At 41.5% G+C, this 22,109-nt stretch overlaps 1 protein-coding gene and 1 non-coding gene across 7 annotated transcripts in view; both read left to right on the top strand.

Annotated features, from left to right (window-relative positions):
* The window catches only part of APP (amyloid beta precursor protein), a 258,284-nt gene that overhangs the window by 199,408 nt on the left and 36,767 nt on the right, over nucleotides 1-22,109 (top strand). The gene's annotated exons all lie outside the window — the stretch shown is intronic.
* LOC116625066 lies at nucleotides 6,688-6,794 on the top strand. The gene has a single exon (XR_004297995.1). It is a non-coding gene; the product is annotated as a U6 spliceosomal RNA (small nuclear RNA).

Raw genomic sequence — 22,109 nt, 5'->3', positions numbered from 1 at the left:
GGGTGGCTCAGTCATTAAGCGTCTGCCTTCGGCTCAGGTCATGATCCCAGGGTCCTGGGATCAAGCCCCACATCGGGCTCCCTGCTCCGCGGGAAGCCTGCTTCTCCCTCTCCCACTCCCCCCTGCTTGTGTTCCCTCTCTCCTGTGTCTCTGTCCAATAAATAAATAAAATCTTTAAAAAAATAAAGGAGGACTGTAGTTGAAATAAGGTTGGCCATGGGTGCTAATTTGTTTAAGCAAAGTGGGAGTTCCCTGTAATATTCTCTTTATTTTTGTAAAAGTTTGAAATTTTCTGTAATAGAAGTTGTTGGGGTTGTTGTTTTGTTTTAAATTCCTTTCTGAATAGGATCGTCACAGATTTCTTCCAGTTTACGTTTTGTACTCTTTCTAATAGTTTCAGATACTCTTTGTCAGTAGTCTGACTTGCCTTTTTTATATATAATCAAACTTTAGATTTAGAGTCAGTTCTATGCAAATAAGGAGGATACTGAAGTTCCAGTCCAGTGGCAAAACAGCAAGATCTGGAAGTACCTACAAATGCCTGCCTTTTATATAAAAGTTTGTGCTTGTAAATGCAGGCAATTCGGACATGTTTATGCAGTAAAACACCTATAGGAAAATACAGTAGTTGTATTAGGGTAACAGGTGCTCATGAGATGACGGGTTTTTCCAGTCTCAGGGACTGCTGGTATCTTTAGTGACTTAGCTGTATCTGCTTCAGTAAATTTACGCTCCCATTAGCATAGAATTCTCTGTTACGAACAAAAATGAGGAAGAAGCTAGCCACAGTAGAAAGAAGGAAGGGCAAAAAGGGGAATTGGTGTGAAATTGGTGAGAACAGTAAAGGGTAGCTGACCAGACAGTAGAATTCATCGTGCCAGGGAATTCGGTGCTGGCCTTGCTCACCACTGTGCTTTCCTGAGGAATCCCATCTGTCTGTGCTACTTCACTGTTGACTCCAGTAAATCCCAAATCCCTAGGTCTACCAAAAAAAAAAAAAAAGCCTGTCTGCTAAATCCCAGTACCATATCCCAGACTATGAGAATATCCCACACATTTCCCACACTCTCGTCAGTGTATATAAAAAAGCAATGACTGTGTCCCTCTTGAAATTGACTCCTATTGCAGTCTCAAGTATGGGACCTCCCCCTTGGCCAGTATTTCTCCATGACACCTTCCTCTCCTTCAGCCATGATTTCTTGCCAGTCACAAGACATGTAAATTGTTCTTCCTTGCTTAAAAAGTGGCATATCCTTCAATACCCAACTGAAATATCCACATTCCTATAAAACCTTGGCTAATCTGCATAGGGAGCAAGAGAGACGAGCTGGTGTGTGAGTGACAGCCACGTAGCAAACTGTTACTGATGAGTATCTGTTACTGATGATGCTGACGGTCCAAGTTCTTTATGAACATTCACCCTCGAGGTCCAGGGCCACCACATACAGATGTGGCAGGTGGTTTAGGTGAAAAGCGCAGCTGACGTTCTGCATCCCACTCACAGAGCCAAGCAAGCCCTCAGAGGTTGGGTCCAGTCCCACTTGAAGCGTGGCTTTCTCGTGATTCACACAAGTGCGGCCTGTGAGCTAGTGAGAATTCAGTGATAGCACCCGCAGTTTGCAGGTGAGGAAACCAAACCTTAGAGAGAGGTCGCTAACTTGTCCTTACAGATCATGAAGTAATGATAGCAGAATTGGACCCAGGGTCTACCTGAGTCCAGAATTCATGCTCTCTCTGCCACCCATGCTCCTCTCTCAGGTGGAATTCCTTCTGCTGAACCTCAGTGTCTAAAGCACCTTGTATCTACCTCTAATACCGTACTTTACTTGGTACATAATTACTAGTTGACATGTCCACCCACCCCGCATGCTGTGAGCTCTTCCAGGACAGGTCTGGGCCTTCTTTGCATCCTTCGGATCCAGCAGAGGACCTGGTACTTTGTGGGTATTAGTAATTGTCGACAAGGTTGAAGCAAATCCCAAGGATGCAAGGTAGATGCTCTTTCACTTATGCTGATCAGGTGGACTCCTTCATAACCCTAAGGACCCACCCCGAGCTCCTTCCTTAGCACCTAACAGTGTTGCACAAAGCAAATCTCTTTCCTCGGCTACAGCATTCTCTACAGCTGTGACTGATCAAACCAACAAAATGGGTGCAGTTGGCAAAGGTATCAAAAAAGAATAAAGCACAGTTCTAATACTGTAACTAATAACATTTTGCAGGATTGTCCTATATAATTTCCATGACCCTCTTTATTTGGTTATCTGCCCAATTTACATACTTGACACTTGATTTATTAAGTATGTTGCCTGGTTTCACTGTCTTGTCAGTCAGAGTCTGAGGCTATTTATTTGATTTGCTTCACCAATAAGTTTGAATTATCAAAACCGCTGTTAGTTTTATGAAAGCTTGGTTTTTTATTATTTTATAATAACTCTTCAGTTCTGTTTGAATTATTATGTGCAAATTCCCAGGCACAGCCATATATTACTTCATGTTTTCCGTTTTTTAAAAAACAAAAGTTACCTCAATGCAAATTATGAAGTTTCCTTGCAAGAAAAGGCTTAAGGCATTGTTTATAGAGGAGGGAAATTCCCCTTATTCACTTAAAATAGCTGTTTAGGACTTTGCTTTTTATTCAGCAAATGATAGAGGAAGTATTTTCATGAAAATATGCATCCTCTTCCCTGTCCATATACTGTTTTAATTGTCTTTTAACCCTTCCAAAAGGCAGAATCCCTTCATCCCTGCTGTTCAGCTCACCCTTTGCTTTGTCAGATTGCTATTTCAAAAACGATTGGGGTTTTATGCCCTTTGTAATCTTCTTTAAATCTTTGCTAAAAGGATTCTTTTCTACCCTATCAGCACTGAGGTTATTTATCAAAGTGTTTCATTTTGCAGCTACCTCAAGGCTAAAAATACTGGCGCTCACAATTCCAAGATGGCTATCCCACAGAATGCTATAATGACCAATTTATGAGAAAGGCAGTAGGAAGCAAAGGGGAAGGAAGGCATCGTTTCATACCCTGGGCTTTTTTTCTTTTAGCATTCAAAATTAATAAAAACACGCATTATTATAAACCAGATGTTGGAAGGATCTCTGACTGAATAAATCCACAGTGAATGGGGTAGGAGTGAAACATGTGGCAGGAGATCAAGGGACTCGTGCTCATGAAAGAATGCTTATGATTTATTATTACAATTTTACGATGACCTCTTGATAAAATGTTCTACTCTTTGGGGAAAACTCAGCATGCTTATTTCAAAGACAGTGTTTCCATTCTCTGCCCCTAACAAACCTACTGATTTGGGGATTTAATGAGTCCCAAGTAGTCTAAGTTTAAAATAGAATATTTATAGCATTTGCCAGAGAACAAAATGGAACCTTCATTTCTACTGAGAATTCTAAGTATCCTTATGTATAATTGTTAGTCAAGGAAAAACATCAAGGAGAAAATCAATCATAAGAGAAAGTGAGAGACAGGTATCAACTTACTGGACGCATGCTTTTCGTTTTTCATAAGGAATGGCTTTTAAATGTATGTCCATTTATTATTTTATAACTGATTTAAGTATTTGGAAACAAGAACATTTGTTTCATAAATCACCAAAGACATGTTCCTTCTTTAGTTTTAGGATAGTTTCCAGGCTTCTTTTCATGTTTCCCAGTGTAGTCACCTGAATTACAAGTATGGCCAATGTTTATTTGCCTACCTCTAAATGTATTATCTTTGTCCCCCTCTTAGCAAGACAGTTGCTCTTCCAGAATGGACCCATTCGTTTAGCTTATTTATTTAGTTTATTTTTTGTGAACAACATAATGATTCAATAGCTGTATACGTTGCAAAATGATCACCGTAATAAGTCTAGTTAACAACTCTCCCCATACAGAGTTACAAAAAGAGATTTTTTTTTTCTTGTCATGAGAACTTTTAAGATCCGCTCTCTTAGAAGCTTCTAAATATGCAGTACAGTCGTATTAATTATAGAAAGCATGCTGTACATTATGTCACCGTGACTTATTTTCTAGCTGAAAGTTTATACCTTTTGTCCCCCGTGTTATCCATTTAGCCCACCTCCCAACCCCTGCTCCTGGCAACCACCAGTCTGTTCTCCGTATCTATGAGTATGGGTTTTTTTAGATTCCACCTATAAGTGAGACCATATGGTATTTGTCTTTCTCTGATTGACTTATTTAGCATAATGCTGTCAAGATCCATCCGTGTTATCACAAATGGCAAGATTTCATTCTTTTTTGTGGCTAAATCATATTCCACTGTACGTAATGACTGTGTGTGTGTGTGTATGTGTGCGCATGCACGCGCATGTGTGTGCACGCACATGTGTGTACACCACATCTTCTGTATCTGTTCACCCGTTCACACTTGGGTTGTTTACGTGTCTTGGTCATTATAAGTAAGGCTGCAGTGAACATGGGAGTGTTCTCATTTTCTTTGGATAAATACCCAGAAGTGAAATTGCTGGATCATAGGGTATTTCATTTTTATGAAATGATTCCATTTTGACCTCATTTAGGAGGGTAAGGAAAATTAATTTAGCCAACTGTCACCTTTTACTCCAAATTTTGCTTTTCCTTAAATCATGATGACGGTGACACATCAGTAGTTCTTATCTCTTCTCGTGCCATTTCCCTTACTTGTCTGTGTGTGTGGACACCTCAACCAAGTGGGTGAACCTGGTCTCCCACACCACGCTCTGCCGACTCCCATGACGGTCCAGTATGGGTCTCAAGTTTTTTCTTAACCCACCAGCTCTTATGTATGGCCCTGTAGTTTGAATCAAAATCCAAAAAGAAACCTTTAGTAACTAAAAATGATGGAGGAGTGAGGCCTGACCACAGCGGCGGCTGCTAGACTACTTCCTGGCATAGAACCCTACAGCAGGGATGTCCTGATTTATTTTTTTTTTGTAGAGTCTTGGGAACAGCTAGTGATTTTAGACTGGAAGAGGAGCTGGTTGTTTTGCCTTTCACAAGCAGCTGCCTTCAAGGTTCATATTTTGAAAGAGGAGGGGAAAAGAAATGTAGTAGGTCTGCCACCCTGAATATAGAGATGCATTGAAATTGAAATTACTTTTGAAATATATTTCCATAAAGACTAACTGGCAATGAGATGAATGTTTGTGTGTGAGACAGAGTATGGAAGGAATGTTAATTTGCTTCTTGCTGTTTAACTCAGAAATAAATTTTGCAGCGTATTCCCCTAGTGAACCCCATTGCTTTTTGTGAACTGTTCTCCTGTCATATATACGATGGGCCTCTTGAGAAAGTAAGTCGTAGACAGTAGGGTACATACCTGATTGACAGCAAGAGATCAATCCACTAACCTATTTCAAATTATGAGGCAGTTGTACAAAGGAATGTTGACTGGCTATGAATCAAAACACCATTCAGAGAGAGTCTTTTGGACTTTGAGTCAGAAACAGGTGGTCAAAGGGCCAAGGCCGGGGTGTTACTTAATTTCAGCTACTATTCACAGATGTATTGACATAAGACAGTGGGTTTAAAATAGCCTATTTGACAAGTGTGTTTAATTTTTTATAAATATTACTCATTTACATATGCTTATTAAAACATGAGCTAAATCTTCTGTGTCTTTGAAACAGTAAATGGTGACCCCTTGTATTGGCTCGTGCACGCCTCTGTCTTTGCTCTTGGTTTGGGTGGCTCTTAGATGAGCCTGCCCATCTCCTGAGAGCAGGGAGAAAAACCATGTGTTCAGCTTCCTCTTTCACACTGAACTTGGTAAACCTGGTCCTAAGACGCACAGAGATCATAGATATTGTCATCTTAGAGAAGGAAGAAGGGGCAGCTGCAAGTTTCATGCCTCTCAGAAGCGATAGCCTGAGCCGGCTGGAACCTGGCAAACTTTTCACCTCTTCTCTTTCCGAGGCTGTAATAGTGACGCAGTAACTCTGGGGCGAGAGTGAGTGCTTCTGAAGCTTTGCCAGGTTATGGGGGAACTTCCTGGGGCATGAGCAGTGGAGGGCTGGGAGTGCAGGAGGGAACATATCTTATTAAAATGATTATACTTATTAGCATTTCATATTGTTTTTATTTAGGAAACTCTAGAAGCAAACCAAATTTCACATTCTGGGTTTGGGTCGGGTTGGGGGAGGTCGAAAGAAAGATTGCTGTTCAGAATTCTGAATTAGTCACTCTTCTGCCAAAAGCCTACCTTCATCTTGTTGATTACTAAGACTTGAAAGAATTAAAATGGGTTTACTCTCAAGTGGTAGTCAGTATATGTGATAGAAAGGAAAGTTGCAAAATATGCTCTTTTTGATAGGACGTGCACCATAAGAAAAGTATTATGTATGTAACTGGATGTGAAAGCATTAATCATTCATAATGTGACTTTTCTGTATTACATTAAAACTGTTTTCTTTACCTAAAGACTATGACCGAATAACACATGCTTCTTGCTGTAAGTTTCCAATAATTCCAGTAAGTGGTTTTCTAAAATTTTCATATGCGAAACTTTGTTGTTATAGTTAATAGTTACAATTTTTAAATTGTTATAGTTCTCTCGTACCAAACAGATTTTATCAAATAAAAAGGAAACTACCATTATCATTGCCACTCAGATATCACTAACAAACAGCTTAGTTCTCAGTCTCTGCTCAAAGAATTCATTAGCAGTACCAGAAGGTTTCAGAGGTATATCTGTGTTGCTCACTTCACCACATCTCCTAAAATTGGAACAATACAGAAAAGATTAACTTGCCTCCTACCCAAGTATGAGATGCAAATTTATGAAGCATCCCGTATTTTTTTTTATTTCACTTATAGCTAGAGGATGACTAGAGGCATCTAGAGTAATAAATTCACAGAGACTGAAAGTAGAATAATAGTTGTCAGGTCCTGAGGGAAGGTGGGAATGGGGAGTTCGGGTTTAATGGCACAGAGTTTCAGTTTGGGGAGATAAAAATAAGTTCTAGAAAAAGATGGTGGTGATGGTTTCACAACACTGTAACGCGTTTAATGCCGATGAGCTGTACACTTAAAAATGGTTAAAATAGTAAGGGTTTTTTTTGTTTTTTGTTTTTTTAAAGATTTTTATTTATTTGTCAGAGAGAGAGAGCACAAGCAGGGGGAGCAGCAGAGGGAGAGGGAGAAGCAGGCTCCTCACTGAGCAAGGAGCCCAATGTGGGACTCAATCCCAGGACCCTGGGATCATGACCTGAGCGGAAGGCAGACGCTTAACGACTGAGCCACCCAGGCGTCCCAGTAAGATTTATGTTCATGTGTTTTTTACCACCATAAAAGAAAAGGACACATGCATATCATTTGCTATCGTGAATAGCAAAGGGATACAAGAATTAAGCAAAGATGTTGGATCTTAATGAGTATTTATTAAACACCTACCGTTTTCCAGATTCTGTGCTCAGATATATTGCATGTGGAGCACAATCTTTCCTACTTAGAATCTGCCTGGAGAGACTTTGGGGAAATGGAGTTGGGAAGGAGGCTGCACTCATTAAGCTGAGGGATGTTGATTGCCACGTCTCTTGGTATTGGGTAGAAGCATCTGACAGCCATTCCTTACTTGCACCATCACTCACTGAAGATTATTAGAGAAGGGAACCTTAGCTTTCAGCTGGCTCAGTTGCATTGTTTTATAGGCTCAGAGCAACCAGGATGTGCCGTGTCATACATCTGGTCAGTAAGACTGAAGACCGATTCCACTCTGATGTCTCTGTATCCACTGGTATTTGTTCTGTGTCCCTGTTAAGGCCAAGCTAAACAAAACTGGGTGCAGGGAGCTATTTTTCAGCTTTAAAAAAAAAAAAAAAAAGATTTTATTTATTTATTTGACAGAAAGAGAGAGGGAACACAAGCAGGGGGAGCATCAGGAAGAGGGAGAAGGAGAAGCAGGCTCCCCACTGAGCAGGGAGCCTGACATGGGGCTCGATCCCAGGATCCCGGGATCATGACCTGAGCCGAAGGCAGATTCTTTAACCAACTGAACCACCCAGGTGCCCCTTCCACAACTTTTCTTTGAAAACGGCCCCTTTTAGCAGATACGACTCAGTAAAGATGGTTCCGAAGCTCAAAGACTCAACACCCTTGAATACTTAAGTCAGCATTGGGGCGTTTATAAAGGACATAAAGATCAGCTGCATTGTTCATTTTGCAGGATTTTTTTGTCACATTTGTACTCTCTGTTTGCTTAGAAATCACAGACCAGCATATGAAAAATGACAACTGCCATCCCTTCTCGTATATGATTGCCATTAGATTTTTTTCCACGCAGGACGAGCACAGATTTCTCGGAAAGCATAAGGTAATAATCCGTAGCCAGGGCTTAATCATTTGTGAGGGATCCGACAGAAGGGTTTTAGCTCTGTGAAGTCAGCGGCTGCAGCCCTTCAAATCGTACACCTCATTAGGCTGTCTCCCCAGCCAGGGCGGGGATCATGTTCACGATGGTGCGAGCACAGTTCATGGCTTGCCACTCAGATGTACCTAGAAGAAGGAATAGAAGAGGAAAGAAAAAGATTTTATGGGTCTTTTTTGTACGTTTATCTTCTGTACTTGGTTGCTGTGGGCTCTCTTAAAGACTCATTTGGTCCTCAAACTAGCCGTGGACAGCCAAAGCAGATGATACTATGTCCTTTTGTTCTGCACGAGCCTGATGTTCCAGTAAAGCTGCTAGTACACCTCCGGCCCCGGATACATTTACTGATCCTGTTCCATCCGTCTGCAGCACCCACGCCTAGTCTTGGCCTATTGAGATCCTCTTCCTCCTTCAAAACCCCAACTCTCATGTCCTCTCCCTTTTTAAATCTTTGATTAACACAAAGCACCCGCGCTCTGATCATATATTCCATATATAACGTGTGTCTACTATTGCTTTGATGTGTACGTATCAACTAATAGCCACATCCTAAGTATAAGCTCTTTGAGGGTGTGAATCAAATCTCATGCATTTGTGTCTCCTGAAGGAGGCTTTTAAGTATAAGTAATTACAAATGCCTGTCTTTAAGGAATTCTTCAGTTAGAACAGTCCTTGGACCAGCAGCAGCAGCAGCATCCCCGGCGAACTTGTTAGAAATGCACATTCTCTGGTCCCACCCGTGACCTTCTGAACCAGCAACACCAGGGTGGGATCAGCAATCTGTCTTTCAGCAAGCTGTCCAGGTGACTCTGATGCATGCTAACCTTTGGGAACTACTGGTTTAGAGTGTATTTAACTTAATGAGCAGTGAATAAACGGTGAGGATCTATCCTGGCACCCCAGTGAGCTAGTCGTATTACCTACACAGTTACATTCTAAATCCACATGATGAAAACTAGATGCCACAAAAAAAAATGTTTAAGATGAAAACCTAAATGAATCATTCTATCTGACTAATGCATTGAATACAACAGCTCCAATTCACAGGAACAAATACAGAATTACTGAGCAGTCATCGATGATGCACAACTGCTCATGATTAAATAGTACAAAAGCGTGGGGGCAGGGGCAGAGGGAGAGGGAAAGAGAGAATCTCAAGCAGACTCCGGCCCAGCACGGGGCTCAATCTCATGACCCTGAGATCATGACCTGAGCCAAAACCAAGAGTCGGATGCCCAACTGACTGAGCCACCTAGGCACCCCTGTTTATATTTTTTGATCAGCGTTACTACCTTTAAAATAACTATAAAGAAAGGACAAATGATATACAAGACTCAGGATCCCCTTGTCAGCCAACTCTTTATATTTCTCTCATTTTGGGGTTCAGGGCCCCTAAAGTTACAAGGAACTAGCAATATGTGATGTTGGCTGGAAATGCAACATTCCAAGAAACTTAGGTGGAAATGGTCTAAGCCACCAGTCTAAATAATCAGTGAATGTGTTAGCTCATCTCTGTTTTCTTCTCCCAGGATTTTATGTAAGTTCTGTGGTCACCCTAGAGCTCTCAGTTTCTCTGTAATTCTGATAAAAAGGAAGGAAATAACTTTCTAATACACTATTGCTATCCTCTCTATTTAATTGGGGTAGTTGATGTCAGTCAAAATGAGTTCCAGAAGTTCTTAGCAATTTTTTTTTTTTTTTAATATTGAGAATAAACACTTGGAGCAAACCAACCAAATTTAAGTGTTTTGAGGATAGTAACAATGACAGGAACAGCCCCTCAATTTTCTGCTAAGCATCAAACTGAAGAGTTTCCAAACTTCTGTTGGCAATGTCAGTTATCATGAGGGAAAGAGAAAAAGGAAGCTATTTCAAGAAATACCTTAAGTTTCCTTTAGCTATAAGAGAAATGACAGCAAGGCTGTCTGTGAATTTACTAAACCACAGTTATCAAAAAAGGAGGGGTCCTAAACAGCCTCTCTGTGGATTATCATGGAGTCCGTATGTAAGTCAGATGTTGTGTGATGATATGAAAGAGACTTTGCTTTCTAGATCTCTTTGATGGTATGGACCTGCATCCACACTGCTGTCTATACCTCTTCAAAGGAACAGAAAAGTGGAATCAAACCTCTCAATTTTCAGACTAAGGATTTTGGGTGACTTAGTGGCTTGATCAAAATTAGCGTCCGTGAATGTGCTATAAAAACAGCCAAGGCCCAAGGGGTTCAGTATGTCTTGCCAGAGCCCTTCGGAAATCAGAGCAGGTCTTGATGTACGTGGGTGTGAACAAATACGCTTTTTAAAAGAATAGTCCCATTAGGACAGAATTGGGAGCCCTCTGTGGGAGATTGGGTCTGAGTGTGCTGGTTTTCTCTAAGGCCTTGTGCATCTGGGCTGGAGCTTGAAGTCATTGGAACAGCCCACTAATAGAGCAGGCTGGTGTGGTGAGCTGAGTGACCCATGGCTCCTAGCTTGAGCTTTCCTCACTGTTTTGCAGGATTGCTGCAGCTTTGTGCCATCAGCCAATAAACAGAAAAGACTACCTGGCGTTTGCTGATGTCCTCAGTCTGGTTGCTGTAAGCCTTTGAAGGGCATCTGAGTTCATCCAACACACTCCCCATGGAAATTGTTATTCTGAAAGCCATAGGTTCTTAATGTGTTCTTGGGGCCAATCGAAGCTCAGTAATATGGAGGAATTCTTGTGGAAAATACACATTCCTGGGCCCCACCTCTGACCTTCAGAAAGCTGCATTTTGCTTACCTCCCCAGGTGATTCTTAAATATTTAGAAGTCTTGCTTATGTGAAATAGCAAAAATGTAAGGATTCTTACAGCCTTAGATTGCAGTTTGTGTTGGTCTTGAACATAGAAGAACGGCCATTGTTGTCACTGAAAATTAATATATCCTGGTAAATAGGCCACGTGGATTTCTAATGCTGTGACTATAAAATGTGAAAGTGAGGCATTACTAATCTCAAAGTTCAGATTCATTGAGAATTTGTTTAGGTGTGACAGAGCTGATGGTCTTATTTATCCAAACTAAGACTTATTAGCTATGAAAAAGGATTGCCATAAACTGCTTATTAATGTTGATTAACTCTATCTAAAAGGAATAAGTAATACAAGCGTAGAGCAGGCTGCAGTCAGAAAACGTCATCTTTCATAACGTTTTCCCCCATTTAATTTCTTTTTGTGTTCCTTCCCGAAATTGTGAATCTACTACTCTATCAGAACCTTTTCTTCCCTCTGTAGATTCTTCATTTGCTGTTATTGATGGTGACATTTTACTTAAGTTATCCATTTAGGCTCTCTTCAAATTCAAAGTGATAATTATTTTAATAAGGAGTGAAAGGGAAAATTGACAAAATACGCTCGGAGTTGTCAGCATTGGAGATGACAAACAGTAAAAGCTTAATCTTGGAGGATTGTCAGAGAGCTTAGCGTTAGCTCAGATTGTTGGAGAGCTTAATGTGTCTTTCTCAGGGAATTGACAAAAAAATTACCAAGAAAGGGTGTGCTGAGAACCACCTCCAGGTGCCAAACCTGAGAGGCGACTCACTCTGTGAAGCAGTGGTATACGTATTTTGCAGGTTACACAGGAAAGCAAATTATATTCCTTTGCTTCTTAAAGTATCTTGTGTGGTGACTGGGCATAGAAATCACATACCATCTCCTCATTTTCCGCAAAGAGAAGAGACCACATACCTGGAAATGTCCCGGACACATAGGGAAATCATCACTTGGCCCTTTCTCTCCACCTGCACTGAAGAAAGGTAGCAGAGGGGAGTATATGAGAACTTCCTTAGCAAATGGCCATAAAAAAATAAAGAAAATTGAAAAACTCCAAAGGTCAAATGTACTTTCAAACCCTGAACTGAGTCATCTCTGAAATAAATCACTTCCTTGTCACCCCTATGTAAGGTATAGTACAAGAAATAGCCCTGGGGACCCCTTGATAATTTATACTACTTCTCTCATCTTTGGCTATCATCTTTCTTAAAAAAACACAAAAAGAAAAAGAAAGAAACAAAAATGCCTTAGAGAAAGTTGTTTTGACCTTTGCTTTTTCTTTTATGTGGCTGTGATGAGGTGAGTGTCTTAGTGAGTTCAAGCTTCCATAACAAAACTCCACAGACCAGGCGGCTTAAGCAGCAGAAATGGTTTTTGGTTTTTGGTTTTTTTCACAGTTCTGGAAACTGGAAATCCAAGATCACGTCTTTACTAGTTTAGGGTCTCCTGAAGTCTCTCTCCTTGGCTGGTGGATGGCTGCCTTCTTGCTCTGTCCCTACATGGCCTTTTCTCTGACAGAGTGAGAGAGATCTTTGGTGTCTCTTCCTCTTCTAAAGGACACCAATCCTATTAGAACAGGGCCTCACCCTTATGACTTCATTTAACCTTAATGACCTTAAAGGCCCTGTCTCCAAATACCGTCACACTGGGGATTAAGGCTTCAACATATGATTTGGGTTGGGGGGTGGGAGGGGAGCGGGAAGCATGGTTCAGTCTGTAACATTTGACTAACTCATGCTTTTGGATATATCCAATGTATCCTCCCTCTTCAGCTTTCCTCAATCCTCATCTTCTTAGTTGACATGGGTTCCTTATCTTCAGAAACTCAGGGGAGACCGTGGAAGATATTTTTCCTGCGTCTGTACCCTAAATCATTGGAACTAGGTTCCCTTTGGCAGCCTCCACTCCCCCTTTATGAACTTCAAATACAAGATCTCTTTGGTATGTAAAAAGCATACACTTCACTTGGAAAGATTTGGTGGGGTTTTAACATTTGTTTTTCACTAATTTATCCACAATGTTGTCTCTGAGTGACTAAAGCCGAGCATTCTCCATGTGAAAGCGGAAGGAGAGACCAGCTAGTATAACAAAGTATGTAGCGTGATACAGGCCATAACTGGGTTTTGGAAGCCATATTTTCCTCCTATCTTGACCCACAAGGTCACAGAGAACTTTGAAGTTGCTATTATTAAACATTGCTACTTTATAAAATATTCTATTCCACTCATCTATATGTCATACAAGAATAAAGAAAAACTTTCAAGCTACAGAATCTTTTTTTCAAGATCCAGCTGGTCAAATGTGAATTTTACATCGAGACTGATAAGCTCAGCGCTGTAGATGGACTCCAGCTGTCCCAGCTTCTCTCAGTTTAGTTGCCGAATGGAGGTATGGTGGCAGACTCTGTTTTGTCATTAGAGATGGTGGTATTTTCGTTACACTGATGAAACCTGCCAGGCATTTGCCACACATTACTGCCAGGGACAGCTCGGCTTCTGGCTTGTTAGGATATGGCATAACCTTTGTGTTTCCAGGGTATTTGAAACTGAAACCCTTCCACTTCCTCACTGAGCTTAAGAGTTGATACTGGTATCCAAAATTCCTCTGGCCTCATCTGGGTAAGGCATGCCGTCACTGATGGTCAAGAAAGGAAAGTGGTTGGTGTCTTCTGTAGATGGGAAGAGAGTTGCTGAAATGAAGGAGCCATTAGGTCACCATTGAACCACATGCTGCTATTCAGGGGGGAAGCATCTCTGAACTAATTAGATGAGACTGTTAGATGATAGAGTTCTTTATTCTTCTTCCCAGTCTACCTATCCTGGCCTTCAGTAAAGGGCTCAGGAAGAAACCACATTCTATTGCAATGTGATGATTATAGCCAGAAATGGTTATCATATTTGCAAATGGTTAATATTCATTTATATAGGTGGTGGTTTGGTTTCCTAGGGCTGCCATCACTAATTACGACAAACTGGGTGGCCTAAAAAAAACAGAAATGTATTGTTTCATCATTCTGGAGGCCAGAAGTCAAAATCAAGGTGTCCACAAGGTCATGCGCTCTCTGAAGGCTCTAGGGTAGAATCTCTTCCATTCCTTTCGCTTGCTTCTGGTGTCGCTGGCAATCCTGGATATTGTTTGGCTCGTAGATACTCCAGTCTCTGCCTTTGCCTTCACATTAGCATTCTCCCTTTGTCTCTGTCTCTGTGTGTCTCCTCCGAAATGATCAAGAGCTCATCTGAACTCCAGTAGGGTCTCCCCTACTTCCATATTGGATTGAGGGCCTGTCTTATTCCAGTATGATCTCGTCTTTACCTGAATACATCTGCAGAGACCCTCTTCATATCAAGTCATTTTCATAGGTACTGGGGATGAGGGCTTCAAGATATCTTTAAGGAAAACATAATTCAACCCATACCAAGCCGTTTTATTTTTTCTTTCCCCTGATTTTGATGAATCCAAAATACTGTCCAAGTTTCTTTCTAAAACACTATCAAATTTAAGTCAAAGGGCTGCGTGTCTTGAATTTATGACCTCTTCATTTAAAAAAAATAATTTCCATATTTAATTGGTTCAAATTGTGAAAGGCTTTAAATGCTTTGCATTTGCTTGAGGCTGATTAATGGGTAAATTTGTAAACTGTGGTTGTTTTAATTAACCAGGGATAATTAATGTTTACTGCGCTTGGAAGATGAAAAGACGTGTATAAATGCACCATAATGTGAATCATTTTTTAATTTGTTGTTGAAGCTCAAAATATATTCAAATAAAGATGGCTTACATCACACTAAGAAAAGAAAAGCTGTTGGAACACTATGGGAGTTAGTATAGAGGACTCTAAATTTTAAAGTGAATGAATTACATATTTTAGAAGATGGCCATGTTTTAATATTATGTATCCAGAGAAAGGTAGTTACATTTTTAAATCTGATTATGTAAAGAGTAGCAATCTCAGACCAAACTGATAACTTTTCATAAAATGTGTCATAATTTGAGGTGAAGTTGCTTTTTTGTTTTTGTTTTGTTTTAGTTCTGAGAGCACAGTGGAGGACAGGAAAGGTTTAACTATGCTGAGATGAAAATAACTTTTTTTTTTTTAAAGAGGGAGAGGTTGGGGGAGAGGGGCAAAGGGAGATGGAGAAAGAGAATCTTTTTTTTTTTTTTTAAGAATTATTTATTTGACAGAGAGAGAAAGTATAAGCAGGGGGAGTGACAGACTCCCCGCTGAGCAAGGAGCCCGATGCGGGACTCAATCCCAGGACCCTGGGATCATGACCTGAGCCGAAGGCAGACGCTTGACTGAGCCACCCAGGTGCCCTGAGAAAGAGAATCTTAAGCAGGCTCCCCACCCGGCACGGACCCTGACATGGGGCTTAATCTCAGAACCCTGAGATCATGACCTGAGCCGAAATCAGAGTTGAACAGTTACCCAAGTGAGCCACCCAGATGCCCTGAAAATAACATTTTTAAGCAATTTTTTTTTTTAAAGAAAGGAAATTACTAGCATTCCATGTAAATTTTCAACAGGAAAAGCATCAGGGCCTTGGATGAGGTCTAGTGCTGGGTCTAGGAAGTGTGGAGATTAGAAGCCGTTTAAGAAGGAAATAGCAGGGCAAGGTTTCCCATGTGGGGCTGCAAGCTGTACATCATGGAAGGCGGTTGTCTCAGGCAGGTGGGAAAGTGGCCATCTGGGCATTTTCCAACATGCTCAATAGAATCCACCTGGTACCAGGATTCATGGTTCACTAGGTAACTTGAAAGCAGAGCTGGCCCATCTCACTTCATCATTGTCTAAAAGGAAAGCATATCCGAAGTTAAATGAGCAAAAATGTTGGGTCTACTTTATGTTTCATCTCCTACACAATTTTCTCTTTGTTCTTTGCAGAATAAAAAAAATGAGGTTGATTTTTTTTTTTTTTTAACGTCTAATGGATGTTGATATGGAAGTAATGTAAGGGGGAAAAAGACCTATAACCGTCTATTTGGATAAGAAATAGGTTGCTCCTTGTAGTTCTTAACAATAGCTACCTACCTGATGTTATTGTCAAGCACTCCAGTTCGACACTGTAAAGGATTTTTAGCTGGGACATGGTACTTCATTGTGGGTGGCATGTTTATTATCCAACAGAATTCAGTATACAATAAACCCCTTTTGGGGATTCTAGTATGGGCTTTTTCCCCAAAACACCTGCAAAATTCTGGTAGAATCTGGAGAACTCCCATTTTCCTATCAATGCTTCCCCTTGGGCTGTGTCCGCATGGACATGAGCTCTCGAGGCTTACATTTCAAGTGGCCGTGATATGTTGGGATATCGCAAACATGTCTGAGGAGAATTTGTCTTTCTCCCCCATATCTGCTATTCTGATAGACACAGCTCCAGTCAAGAATAAAAATATGAGGGGCGCCTGGGTGGCTCAGTCAGTTAATGTCGGCTCAGGTCGTGTTCTCCAGGGTCCTGGGGTCGAGCCCTGCATCAGGCTTCCCGATCAGCAAGGAGCCTGCTTCTCTCTCTCTCTCTCTCTCTCTCTCCCCCCCCCCCCCCGCCCCTCCCCACCCTCCTCTCTCTCTCTCAAATAAATAAATAAAATCCTTAAAAAAAAAAAAGAATAAAAATATTCATAACTCCCCCCAGTAGCTCCTGAGCCCCGTCCCACTCACAACCTCTGCCTCCCCTCCCCCATCAGAATAGCACTGTTCTTCCTTGTATCACTTCCTTAAAAATCTTCCTGGTTTTATCATTCTAGTGTACAGCCTGCCCCCGTTTTTAATGTTGACATGTCTCTCAAGTATCTTATAATCCCCAGGTGTTTCTTTTCTTTACAGTTTACCTGTAAATGAACTGCAGGTAAGGGCAGAGCCTAGAGAATTCCCATATTCTGGATTTTATGCATTGTACACACCTAGTGAGCATGTTCCTCTCCTCTCTTTGTTCCGCAAACCAAAGGCCCTGGCTTCTATCTAAGCTGCTTCCTTTATACTTCCCTTGTGACAAAAAGCCCCAACCTTTGGGCAGTAGCCCCTTCTCTATCCCTCGGTGCGAGCACTTGAGTCTCCCAGGACAGCAGTCTCTCCTCTGGAGCAACAACACTCACGGTCTCCCGCCAGAAGATCCGCGCTTGTTTCTTTCTCGCTCTGTCTGTCCCCCTTCCCGTAGCACCTGTAGGGAATTACTTTTGTGCCCATCTTTCCTCTAGGCCATGAGCTCTGAGTATAAAGAAATTGCCTTGGGGCGCCTGGGTGGCTCAGATGGTTAAGCGTCTGCCTTGGGCTCAGGTCATGATCCCAGGGTCCTGGGATCGAGTCCTGCATCGGGCTCCCTGCTCTACGGGGAGCCTGCTTCTCCCTCTGCCTCTGCCTCTCTCTCTCTCTCTCTCTCTGACTCTCATGAATAAATAAATAAAACATTTAAAAAAAAAAAAGAGAAAGAAATTGCCTTAGCTATTTCCTGCAGTGGCCTGAAAGAGGATGGGATTGCTCAACAGGTAGTAAATGAACAAGCTCATTAATTAATGATAAAATGCTTTTAGTGTTCTTGGCTTCTGATTATCTTCCTTCAGGTGAGTTCTTTCAGCTTCCCCACTCCTCTGCACTGTTAATGCTTCCCTAAGACAGACACTTTCCATCTGTCTCCAAGTCCCAGATGCCAAGCATTTTCCATCTCCAGGCTTGGTTTCCCCATACGTTGTTGAGCGATCGTTCGCGTCAGCTAATCGGAAGAGGAAGGACCATTGCTGTTCTAGAAATGTTTAGTACAGAGCGAATTTTGTGTTAAAGAGAACCTAAATAGGTCAGTGTGCAGAAGAACATACAGGACTAACGTGGGTTTTTTTGATCTGCATAAACATGCATTTCAAATGAGCTATCATGTATACAGACATGCTGTGCTGTCCACAGGAACAGGATCTCTTCCTGCCTCATCTCATGAGACGTGTATGTATGTGTGTGTGTGTGTGTGTGTGTGTGTATTTGCACTGATGTTATCCACACTTGCCTATTACCGTTATAACTGTCAGCATAAATCTTTAGGCTCTTTGAGTGAAATTAACTATTTATGAATGTTGAAAATCGTACTTTCTACCATGAGCTAACATGCCTTACTTTACAGCCTTGTAAATATAGAATTCCATCAAAGAAGTATTTACTGGGTATGAGTCAATTAGAATGCACTTTCTTCAGCGTACAGCAGAGAATGATTGCTAGCTCTTGAGAGGGGCACTGTGTCCCATTCCCTTGGTCCACCGCCAGGATATCTCTTACCCGAGCAAGAAAGGCATCTCTCACAAGTCTGGGAAAGGGTGCCATCAGACAGGATCACCGCTTACACTCTGCAGGTTGGACAGGACACGGTTGTAGGGGCATCCCTCAGGCTCCCTCTCCTGAGTGCAGTGACAGGCCATGTGCCCTATATGTGACTCACTCCCCAAAGAAAGCATCATGTGGGTTAATAAGGGCCTGGCCTTCATCGGAAGTAAAGGTGTTGTTTTCATCTCTACTTGTCCCCTCTTAACTGGTTCTGAGCTCAGGTGGAAAGAAGGGGATGTTATGGGTGGATGCTCAGAACACCCCGACACCGGCAGCGAAGGTCCAGGCGAGTGTGAGCTCAGATTGTGTGCAGTTGCCAGAATGACTTGGCCTTTATAAAAATGCAAGAGCCGTAAAACTGTCGTTTCAGTATCTTTTCAAAAAATAACCTTTCTCATTTTACTTCCTTGTCCTCACTGAAAGCACTAGCAGTTTTTAAAAAATGAAATGTGATACTGACCCCCGATAGAGCAAACCCCAGGTTTTGTTGGAAAGCAAACAAAAACCTGCCCCAGCTATGCAGAAGAGCCTACCAGAAAAATTGCGAAGTGCGTACTGGGGAATGAAACCAGAGGGAGGTTCATCCCCATGCCTCCATGTCTATGTCCTCAGACCTGATGGATCCAATTCCAAGCGCCACCCGGCCCCCTCCAGCAGCCTCACACAATGCTGTCTCCATAACCACAGTCCTAACAATTAGATGATAAAGTAGCGATCAAAGATTTGAAATAATCCTGTAAAGAGCAAAACTATTTTTAAAAAAGGCTATTAAAAAGAAAGACAACATGACTCTTGGCTGTCTTGGTGGTGGGATCGCAAGTGAAGTATCATGATTTCTTTTGTTTTCTGCATATTTTTTTTTTTTTTTGCACCGAATTTGTGTTATTCTTGTAATTACTACCAAATGTCACATTTTTATATAAAAGAGGAAGCACGGTGAAGTCCTCGCTTATGCTAGAGGGATTAGGCTCTTTTTATTTATTTATTAAAGACTTTATTTATTTATTTATTTATTTATTTATTTATTTATTTGAGAGAGCGAAAGAAAGCACGAGCAGGGGAGGAGCAGAGGGAGAGGGAGAAGCAGACTCCCTGCTGAGCAGAGAACCTGACGAGGGGCCCAATCCCAGGACTCTGGGATCATGACCTGAGCTAAAGGCCGATGTTTAACTGACTGAGCCACCCAGGTGCCCCCAGGCTCTTTTAAAGACAGGTTCGAAGAGAAGATTCCTCATAATCCTAAATACTTTGAAACTCCTTCAGTTTAACAGTAAAAGTACACGTCTCTCAACTAGCCCAAGAGAGGCAATTTTTCCTCTAGTATGTGAAGAAACAAGCATTTCCTCACCTGAAAAATCACATGAGATAATTGGTTTATGTTTAAGGGAGAGGAGTCATCAAAATTTTTATTCGTTTTTATTTTACTTTGCAGAGGACGTATAGTTTTATCTGCTTACGTTAATGGTCAGATGCGCATTTTCCCTGTATTTATCTACCAGAGGAAACTTCCAGATAGATGTAGGTTAAAGCTGGCACCACCGTGTTAGTGCCACAGTGTGAGCTTCTTATTTTAATAGAATTCCAGACTTAAAGGAGAGTCTGAAAATATTGCATAAAACTTCTTTTTTTGAGAGTGACTTACAGACATATTGGCCCTTTACCCCTAAATTCTTCATGGTGGTGTTTCCTCAAAACAAAGACACTTACTTACATATGCAAATTATTACCTCAACACAGCATGCTTGCAGAGATTCTCTCTGTAATATGTAAGCTTGGTTTGTGGTCTACACTTTAGAAGGGTTTTTCCCCTCAGGATTGCTTAGACTGCCAACCACCCAGGCAGGACCAAGACTCCTAAGGTAGTTGGAAATAGGATCACAACACTGGCACAAAAACTACAAGTAAACATGAAGAAGAAATGCTTTAATCTGTTTTTAAATGCCAGGGAGACGGACTGACTTTTATCTTGATTTCTGACTGATGCCATCGGTAGATCTAAGTTGTTTGATCTCTGTTGTTTGAAAGTCGAGAGGAAATTTGTCTACAATGAAAAGGGACTTCCTCATACCCTTAGTCGTAAGCTGGACAAGTGATACTTCAGATGTGACCTGGGATAGGGAATATTCTCACAAGTGATGTGCAGCCATGTTTGTGTGTCCTCCAGGGACAGTCTGTTACCATGAATGGACAAAGCATGCTTCATTTAAAATCTGTGCCCCCAGAATCTACTAAAGAAAAATAAACCCAGATTCAAAGGTGAAGTCTGAATTTAGAGACTATGAGAGATTCTCAAGATCGGTAGTGTGGCTAAAAATGAGAGGACTGACCCAGTTTTCTGGAGGTCAAAATAAAAACTAGATTTGTGGAACAGCATTACTTGGTGCTAATATGTCTGTAATTTTTTTTCCCAAGTTGGAAACGTGGCAGCATCCTCCACGGCTCTTTCTCTTTTGGCCGCTGAAGTATTCTAGTCCCTGCACCGTCGATGAGAAGGGGTATTTGGGATGACTAAGTATGCAGTCAGTCTGCTGGTCAACCATTTACATAGCTCAAAACCTAAAGACATCTGCATTATCCAGTTTGACTCAGAATTGGTGAAACCTCATGACAGTTCACATAGCTATCATATTTATGTAAATCTTCCAGAGAAAGGCAAATCTAAAGACGTGGGGGAGGTGGGTGTTCAGAGGGGAAAATACTTTGAGGGTGGGCTGTCAAAATGGCAGTGACACGCAAGGCCTCCCTTAGAGTAGGGAGCAGTGCATGGTTGTGCAGCTGGGAACCACCTGGCTTTTCAGCCCTGCTCCTCCACTGTCAAGAAGCTCTGTGACCTTGGCCCATGGCGAAAGTCTCTTGCCTTGGTTCCTTCTTATGAAAAAAAAAAAAAAGATAACCACTGAATTCATCAGTTTTCCAAATCTATCAAAAAAATGAGAAACAGGATGCTTGTGATGATAGATGTGTATATATTTCTATAATATCAGTCATTAATCAAATAGCCATGTCAGCCATAAAATAAAATTTTTCATGGAATAGTGAAAATGTTTGGACTAGGAATCAGCATCCTTGGGTTCGGATCCCAATTCTGCCACTTGATAACTGTATTTCTCAAAAGGGATGTCCCCGTTTGCTCAACTGTCAATGGAGTAGGAATCCCATGGTAACGATTGTTGTGGGTATCAAATGAGCTAATGGACTTGAAAAAGCCACAGAAGTGGAAGGTGTCTTTGTACAGTTGATCTCATGCTTTCGAGATGTCATAGCGCCACACTGTGGCTGTCCCATGAGTCACACACAGATCAAGACATCCCAGCCACGTGCAGTAATCACTTCAAGACCACATAGGTTCTCCCCCAAATCGGCATTTTAAACGGCTTCTGCTCCATTCATAGGGTGGCACCTGGGTGACTCAGGCGGTTAAGCGTCCAACTCTTTTTTTTTTTTAATTCTTTATTTAAATTCAATTTAGTTAACATATAGTATATTATGAGTTTCAGGGGTAGAATTTAGTGCTTCATCAGTTGCATATAGCACCCTGTGCTCATTACATCAAGTGCCCTCCTTAATGCCCATCACCCAGTTACCCCATCCCCCCACCCACCTTCTCTCCTCCGTTTGTTTCCTAGAGTTCAGCGTCTCTTATGGTTTGCCTCCCTCTCT

Source organism: Phoca vitulina, unplaced genomic scaffold (genome assembly GCF_004348235.1).
Source record: "Phoca vitulina isolate PV1807 unplaced genomic scaffold, GSC_HSeal_1.0 scaffold72, whole genome shotgun sequence".
Taxonomy (NCBI): domain Eukaryota; kingdom Metazoa; phylum Chordata; class Mammalia; order Carnivora; family Phocidae; genus Phoca; species Phoca vitulina.
This window is presented reverse-complemented; position numbering and strand designations above follow the sequence as displayed.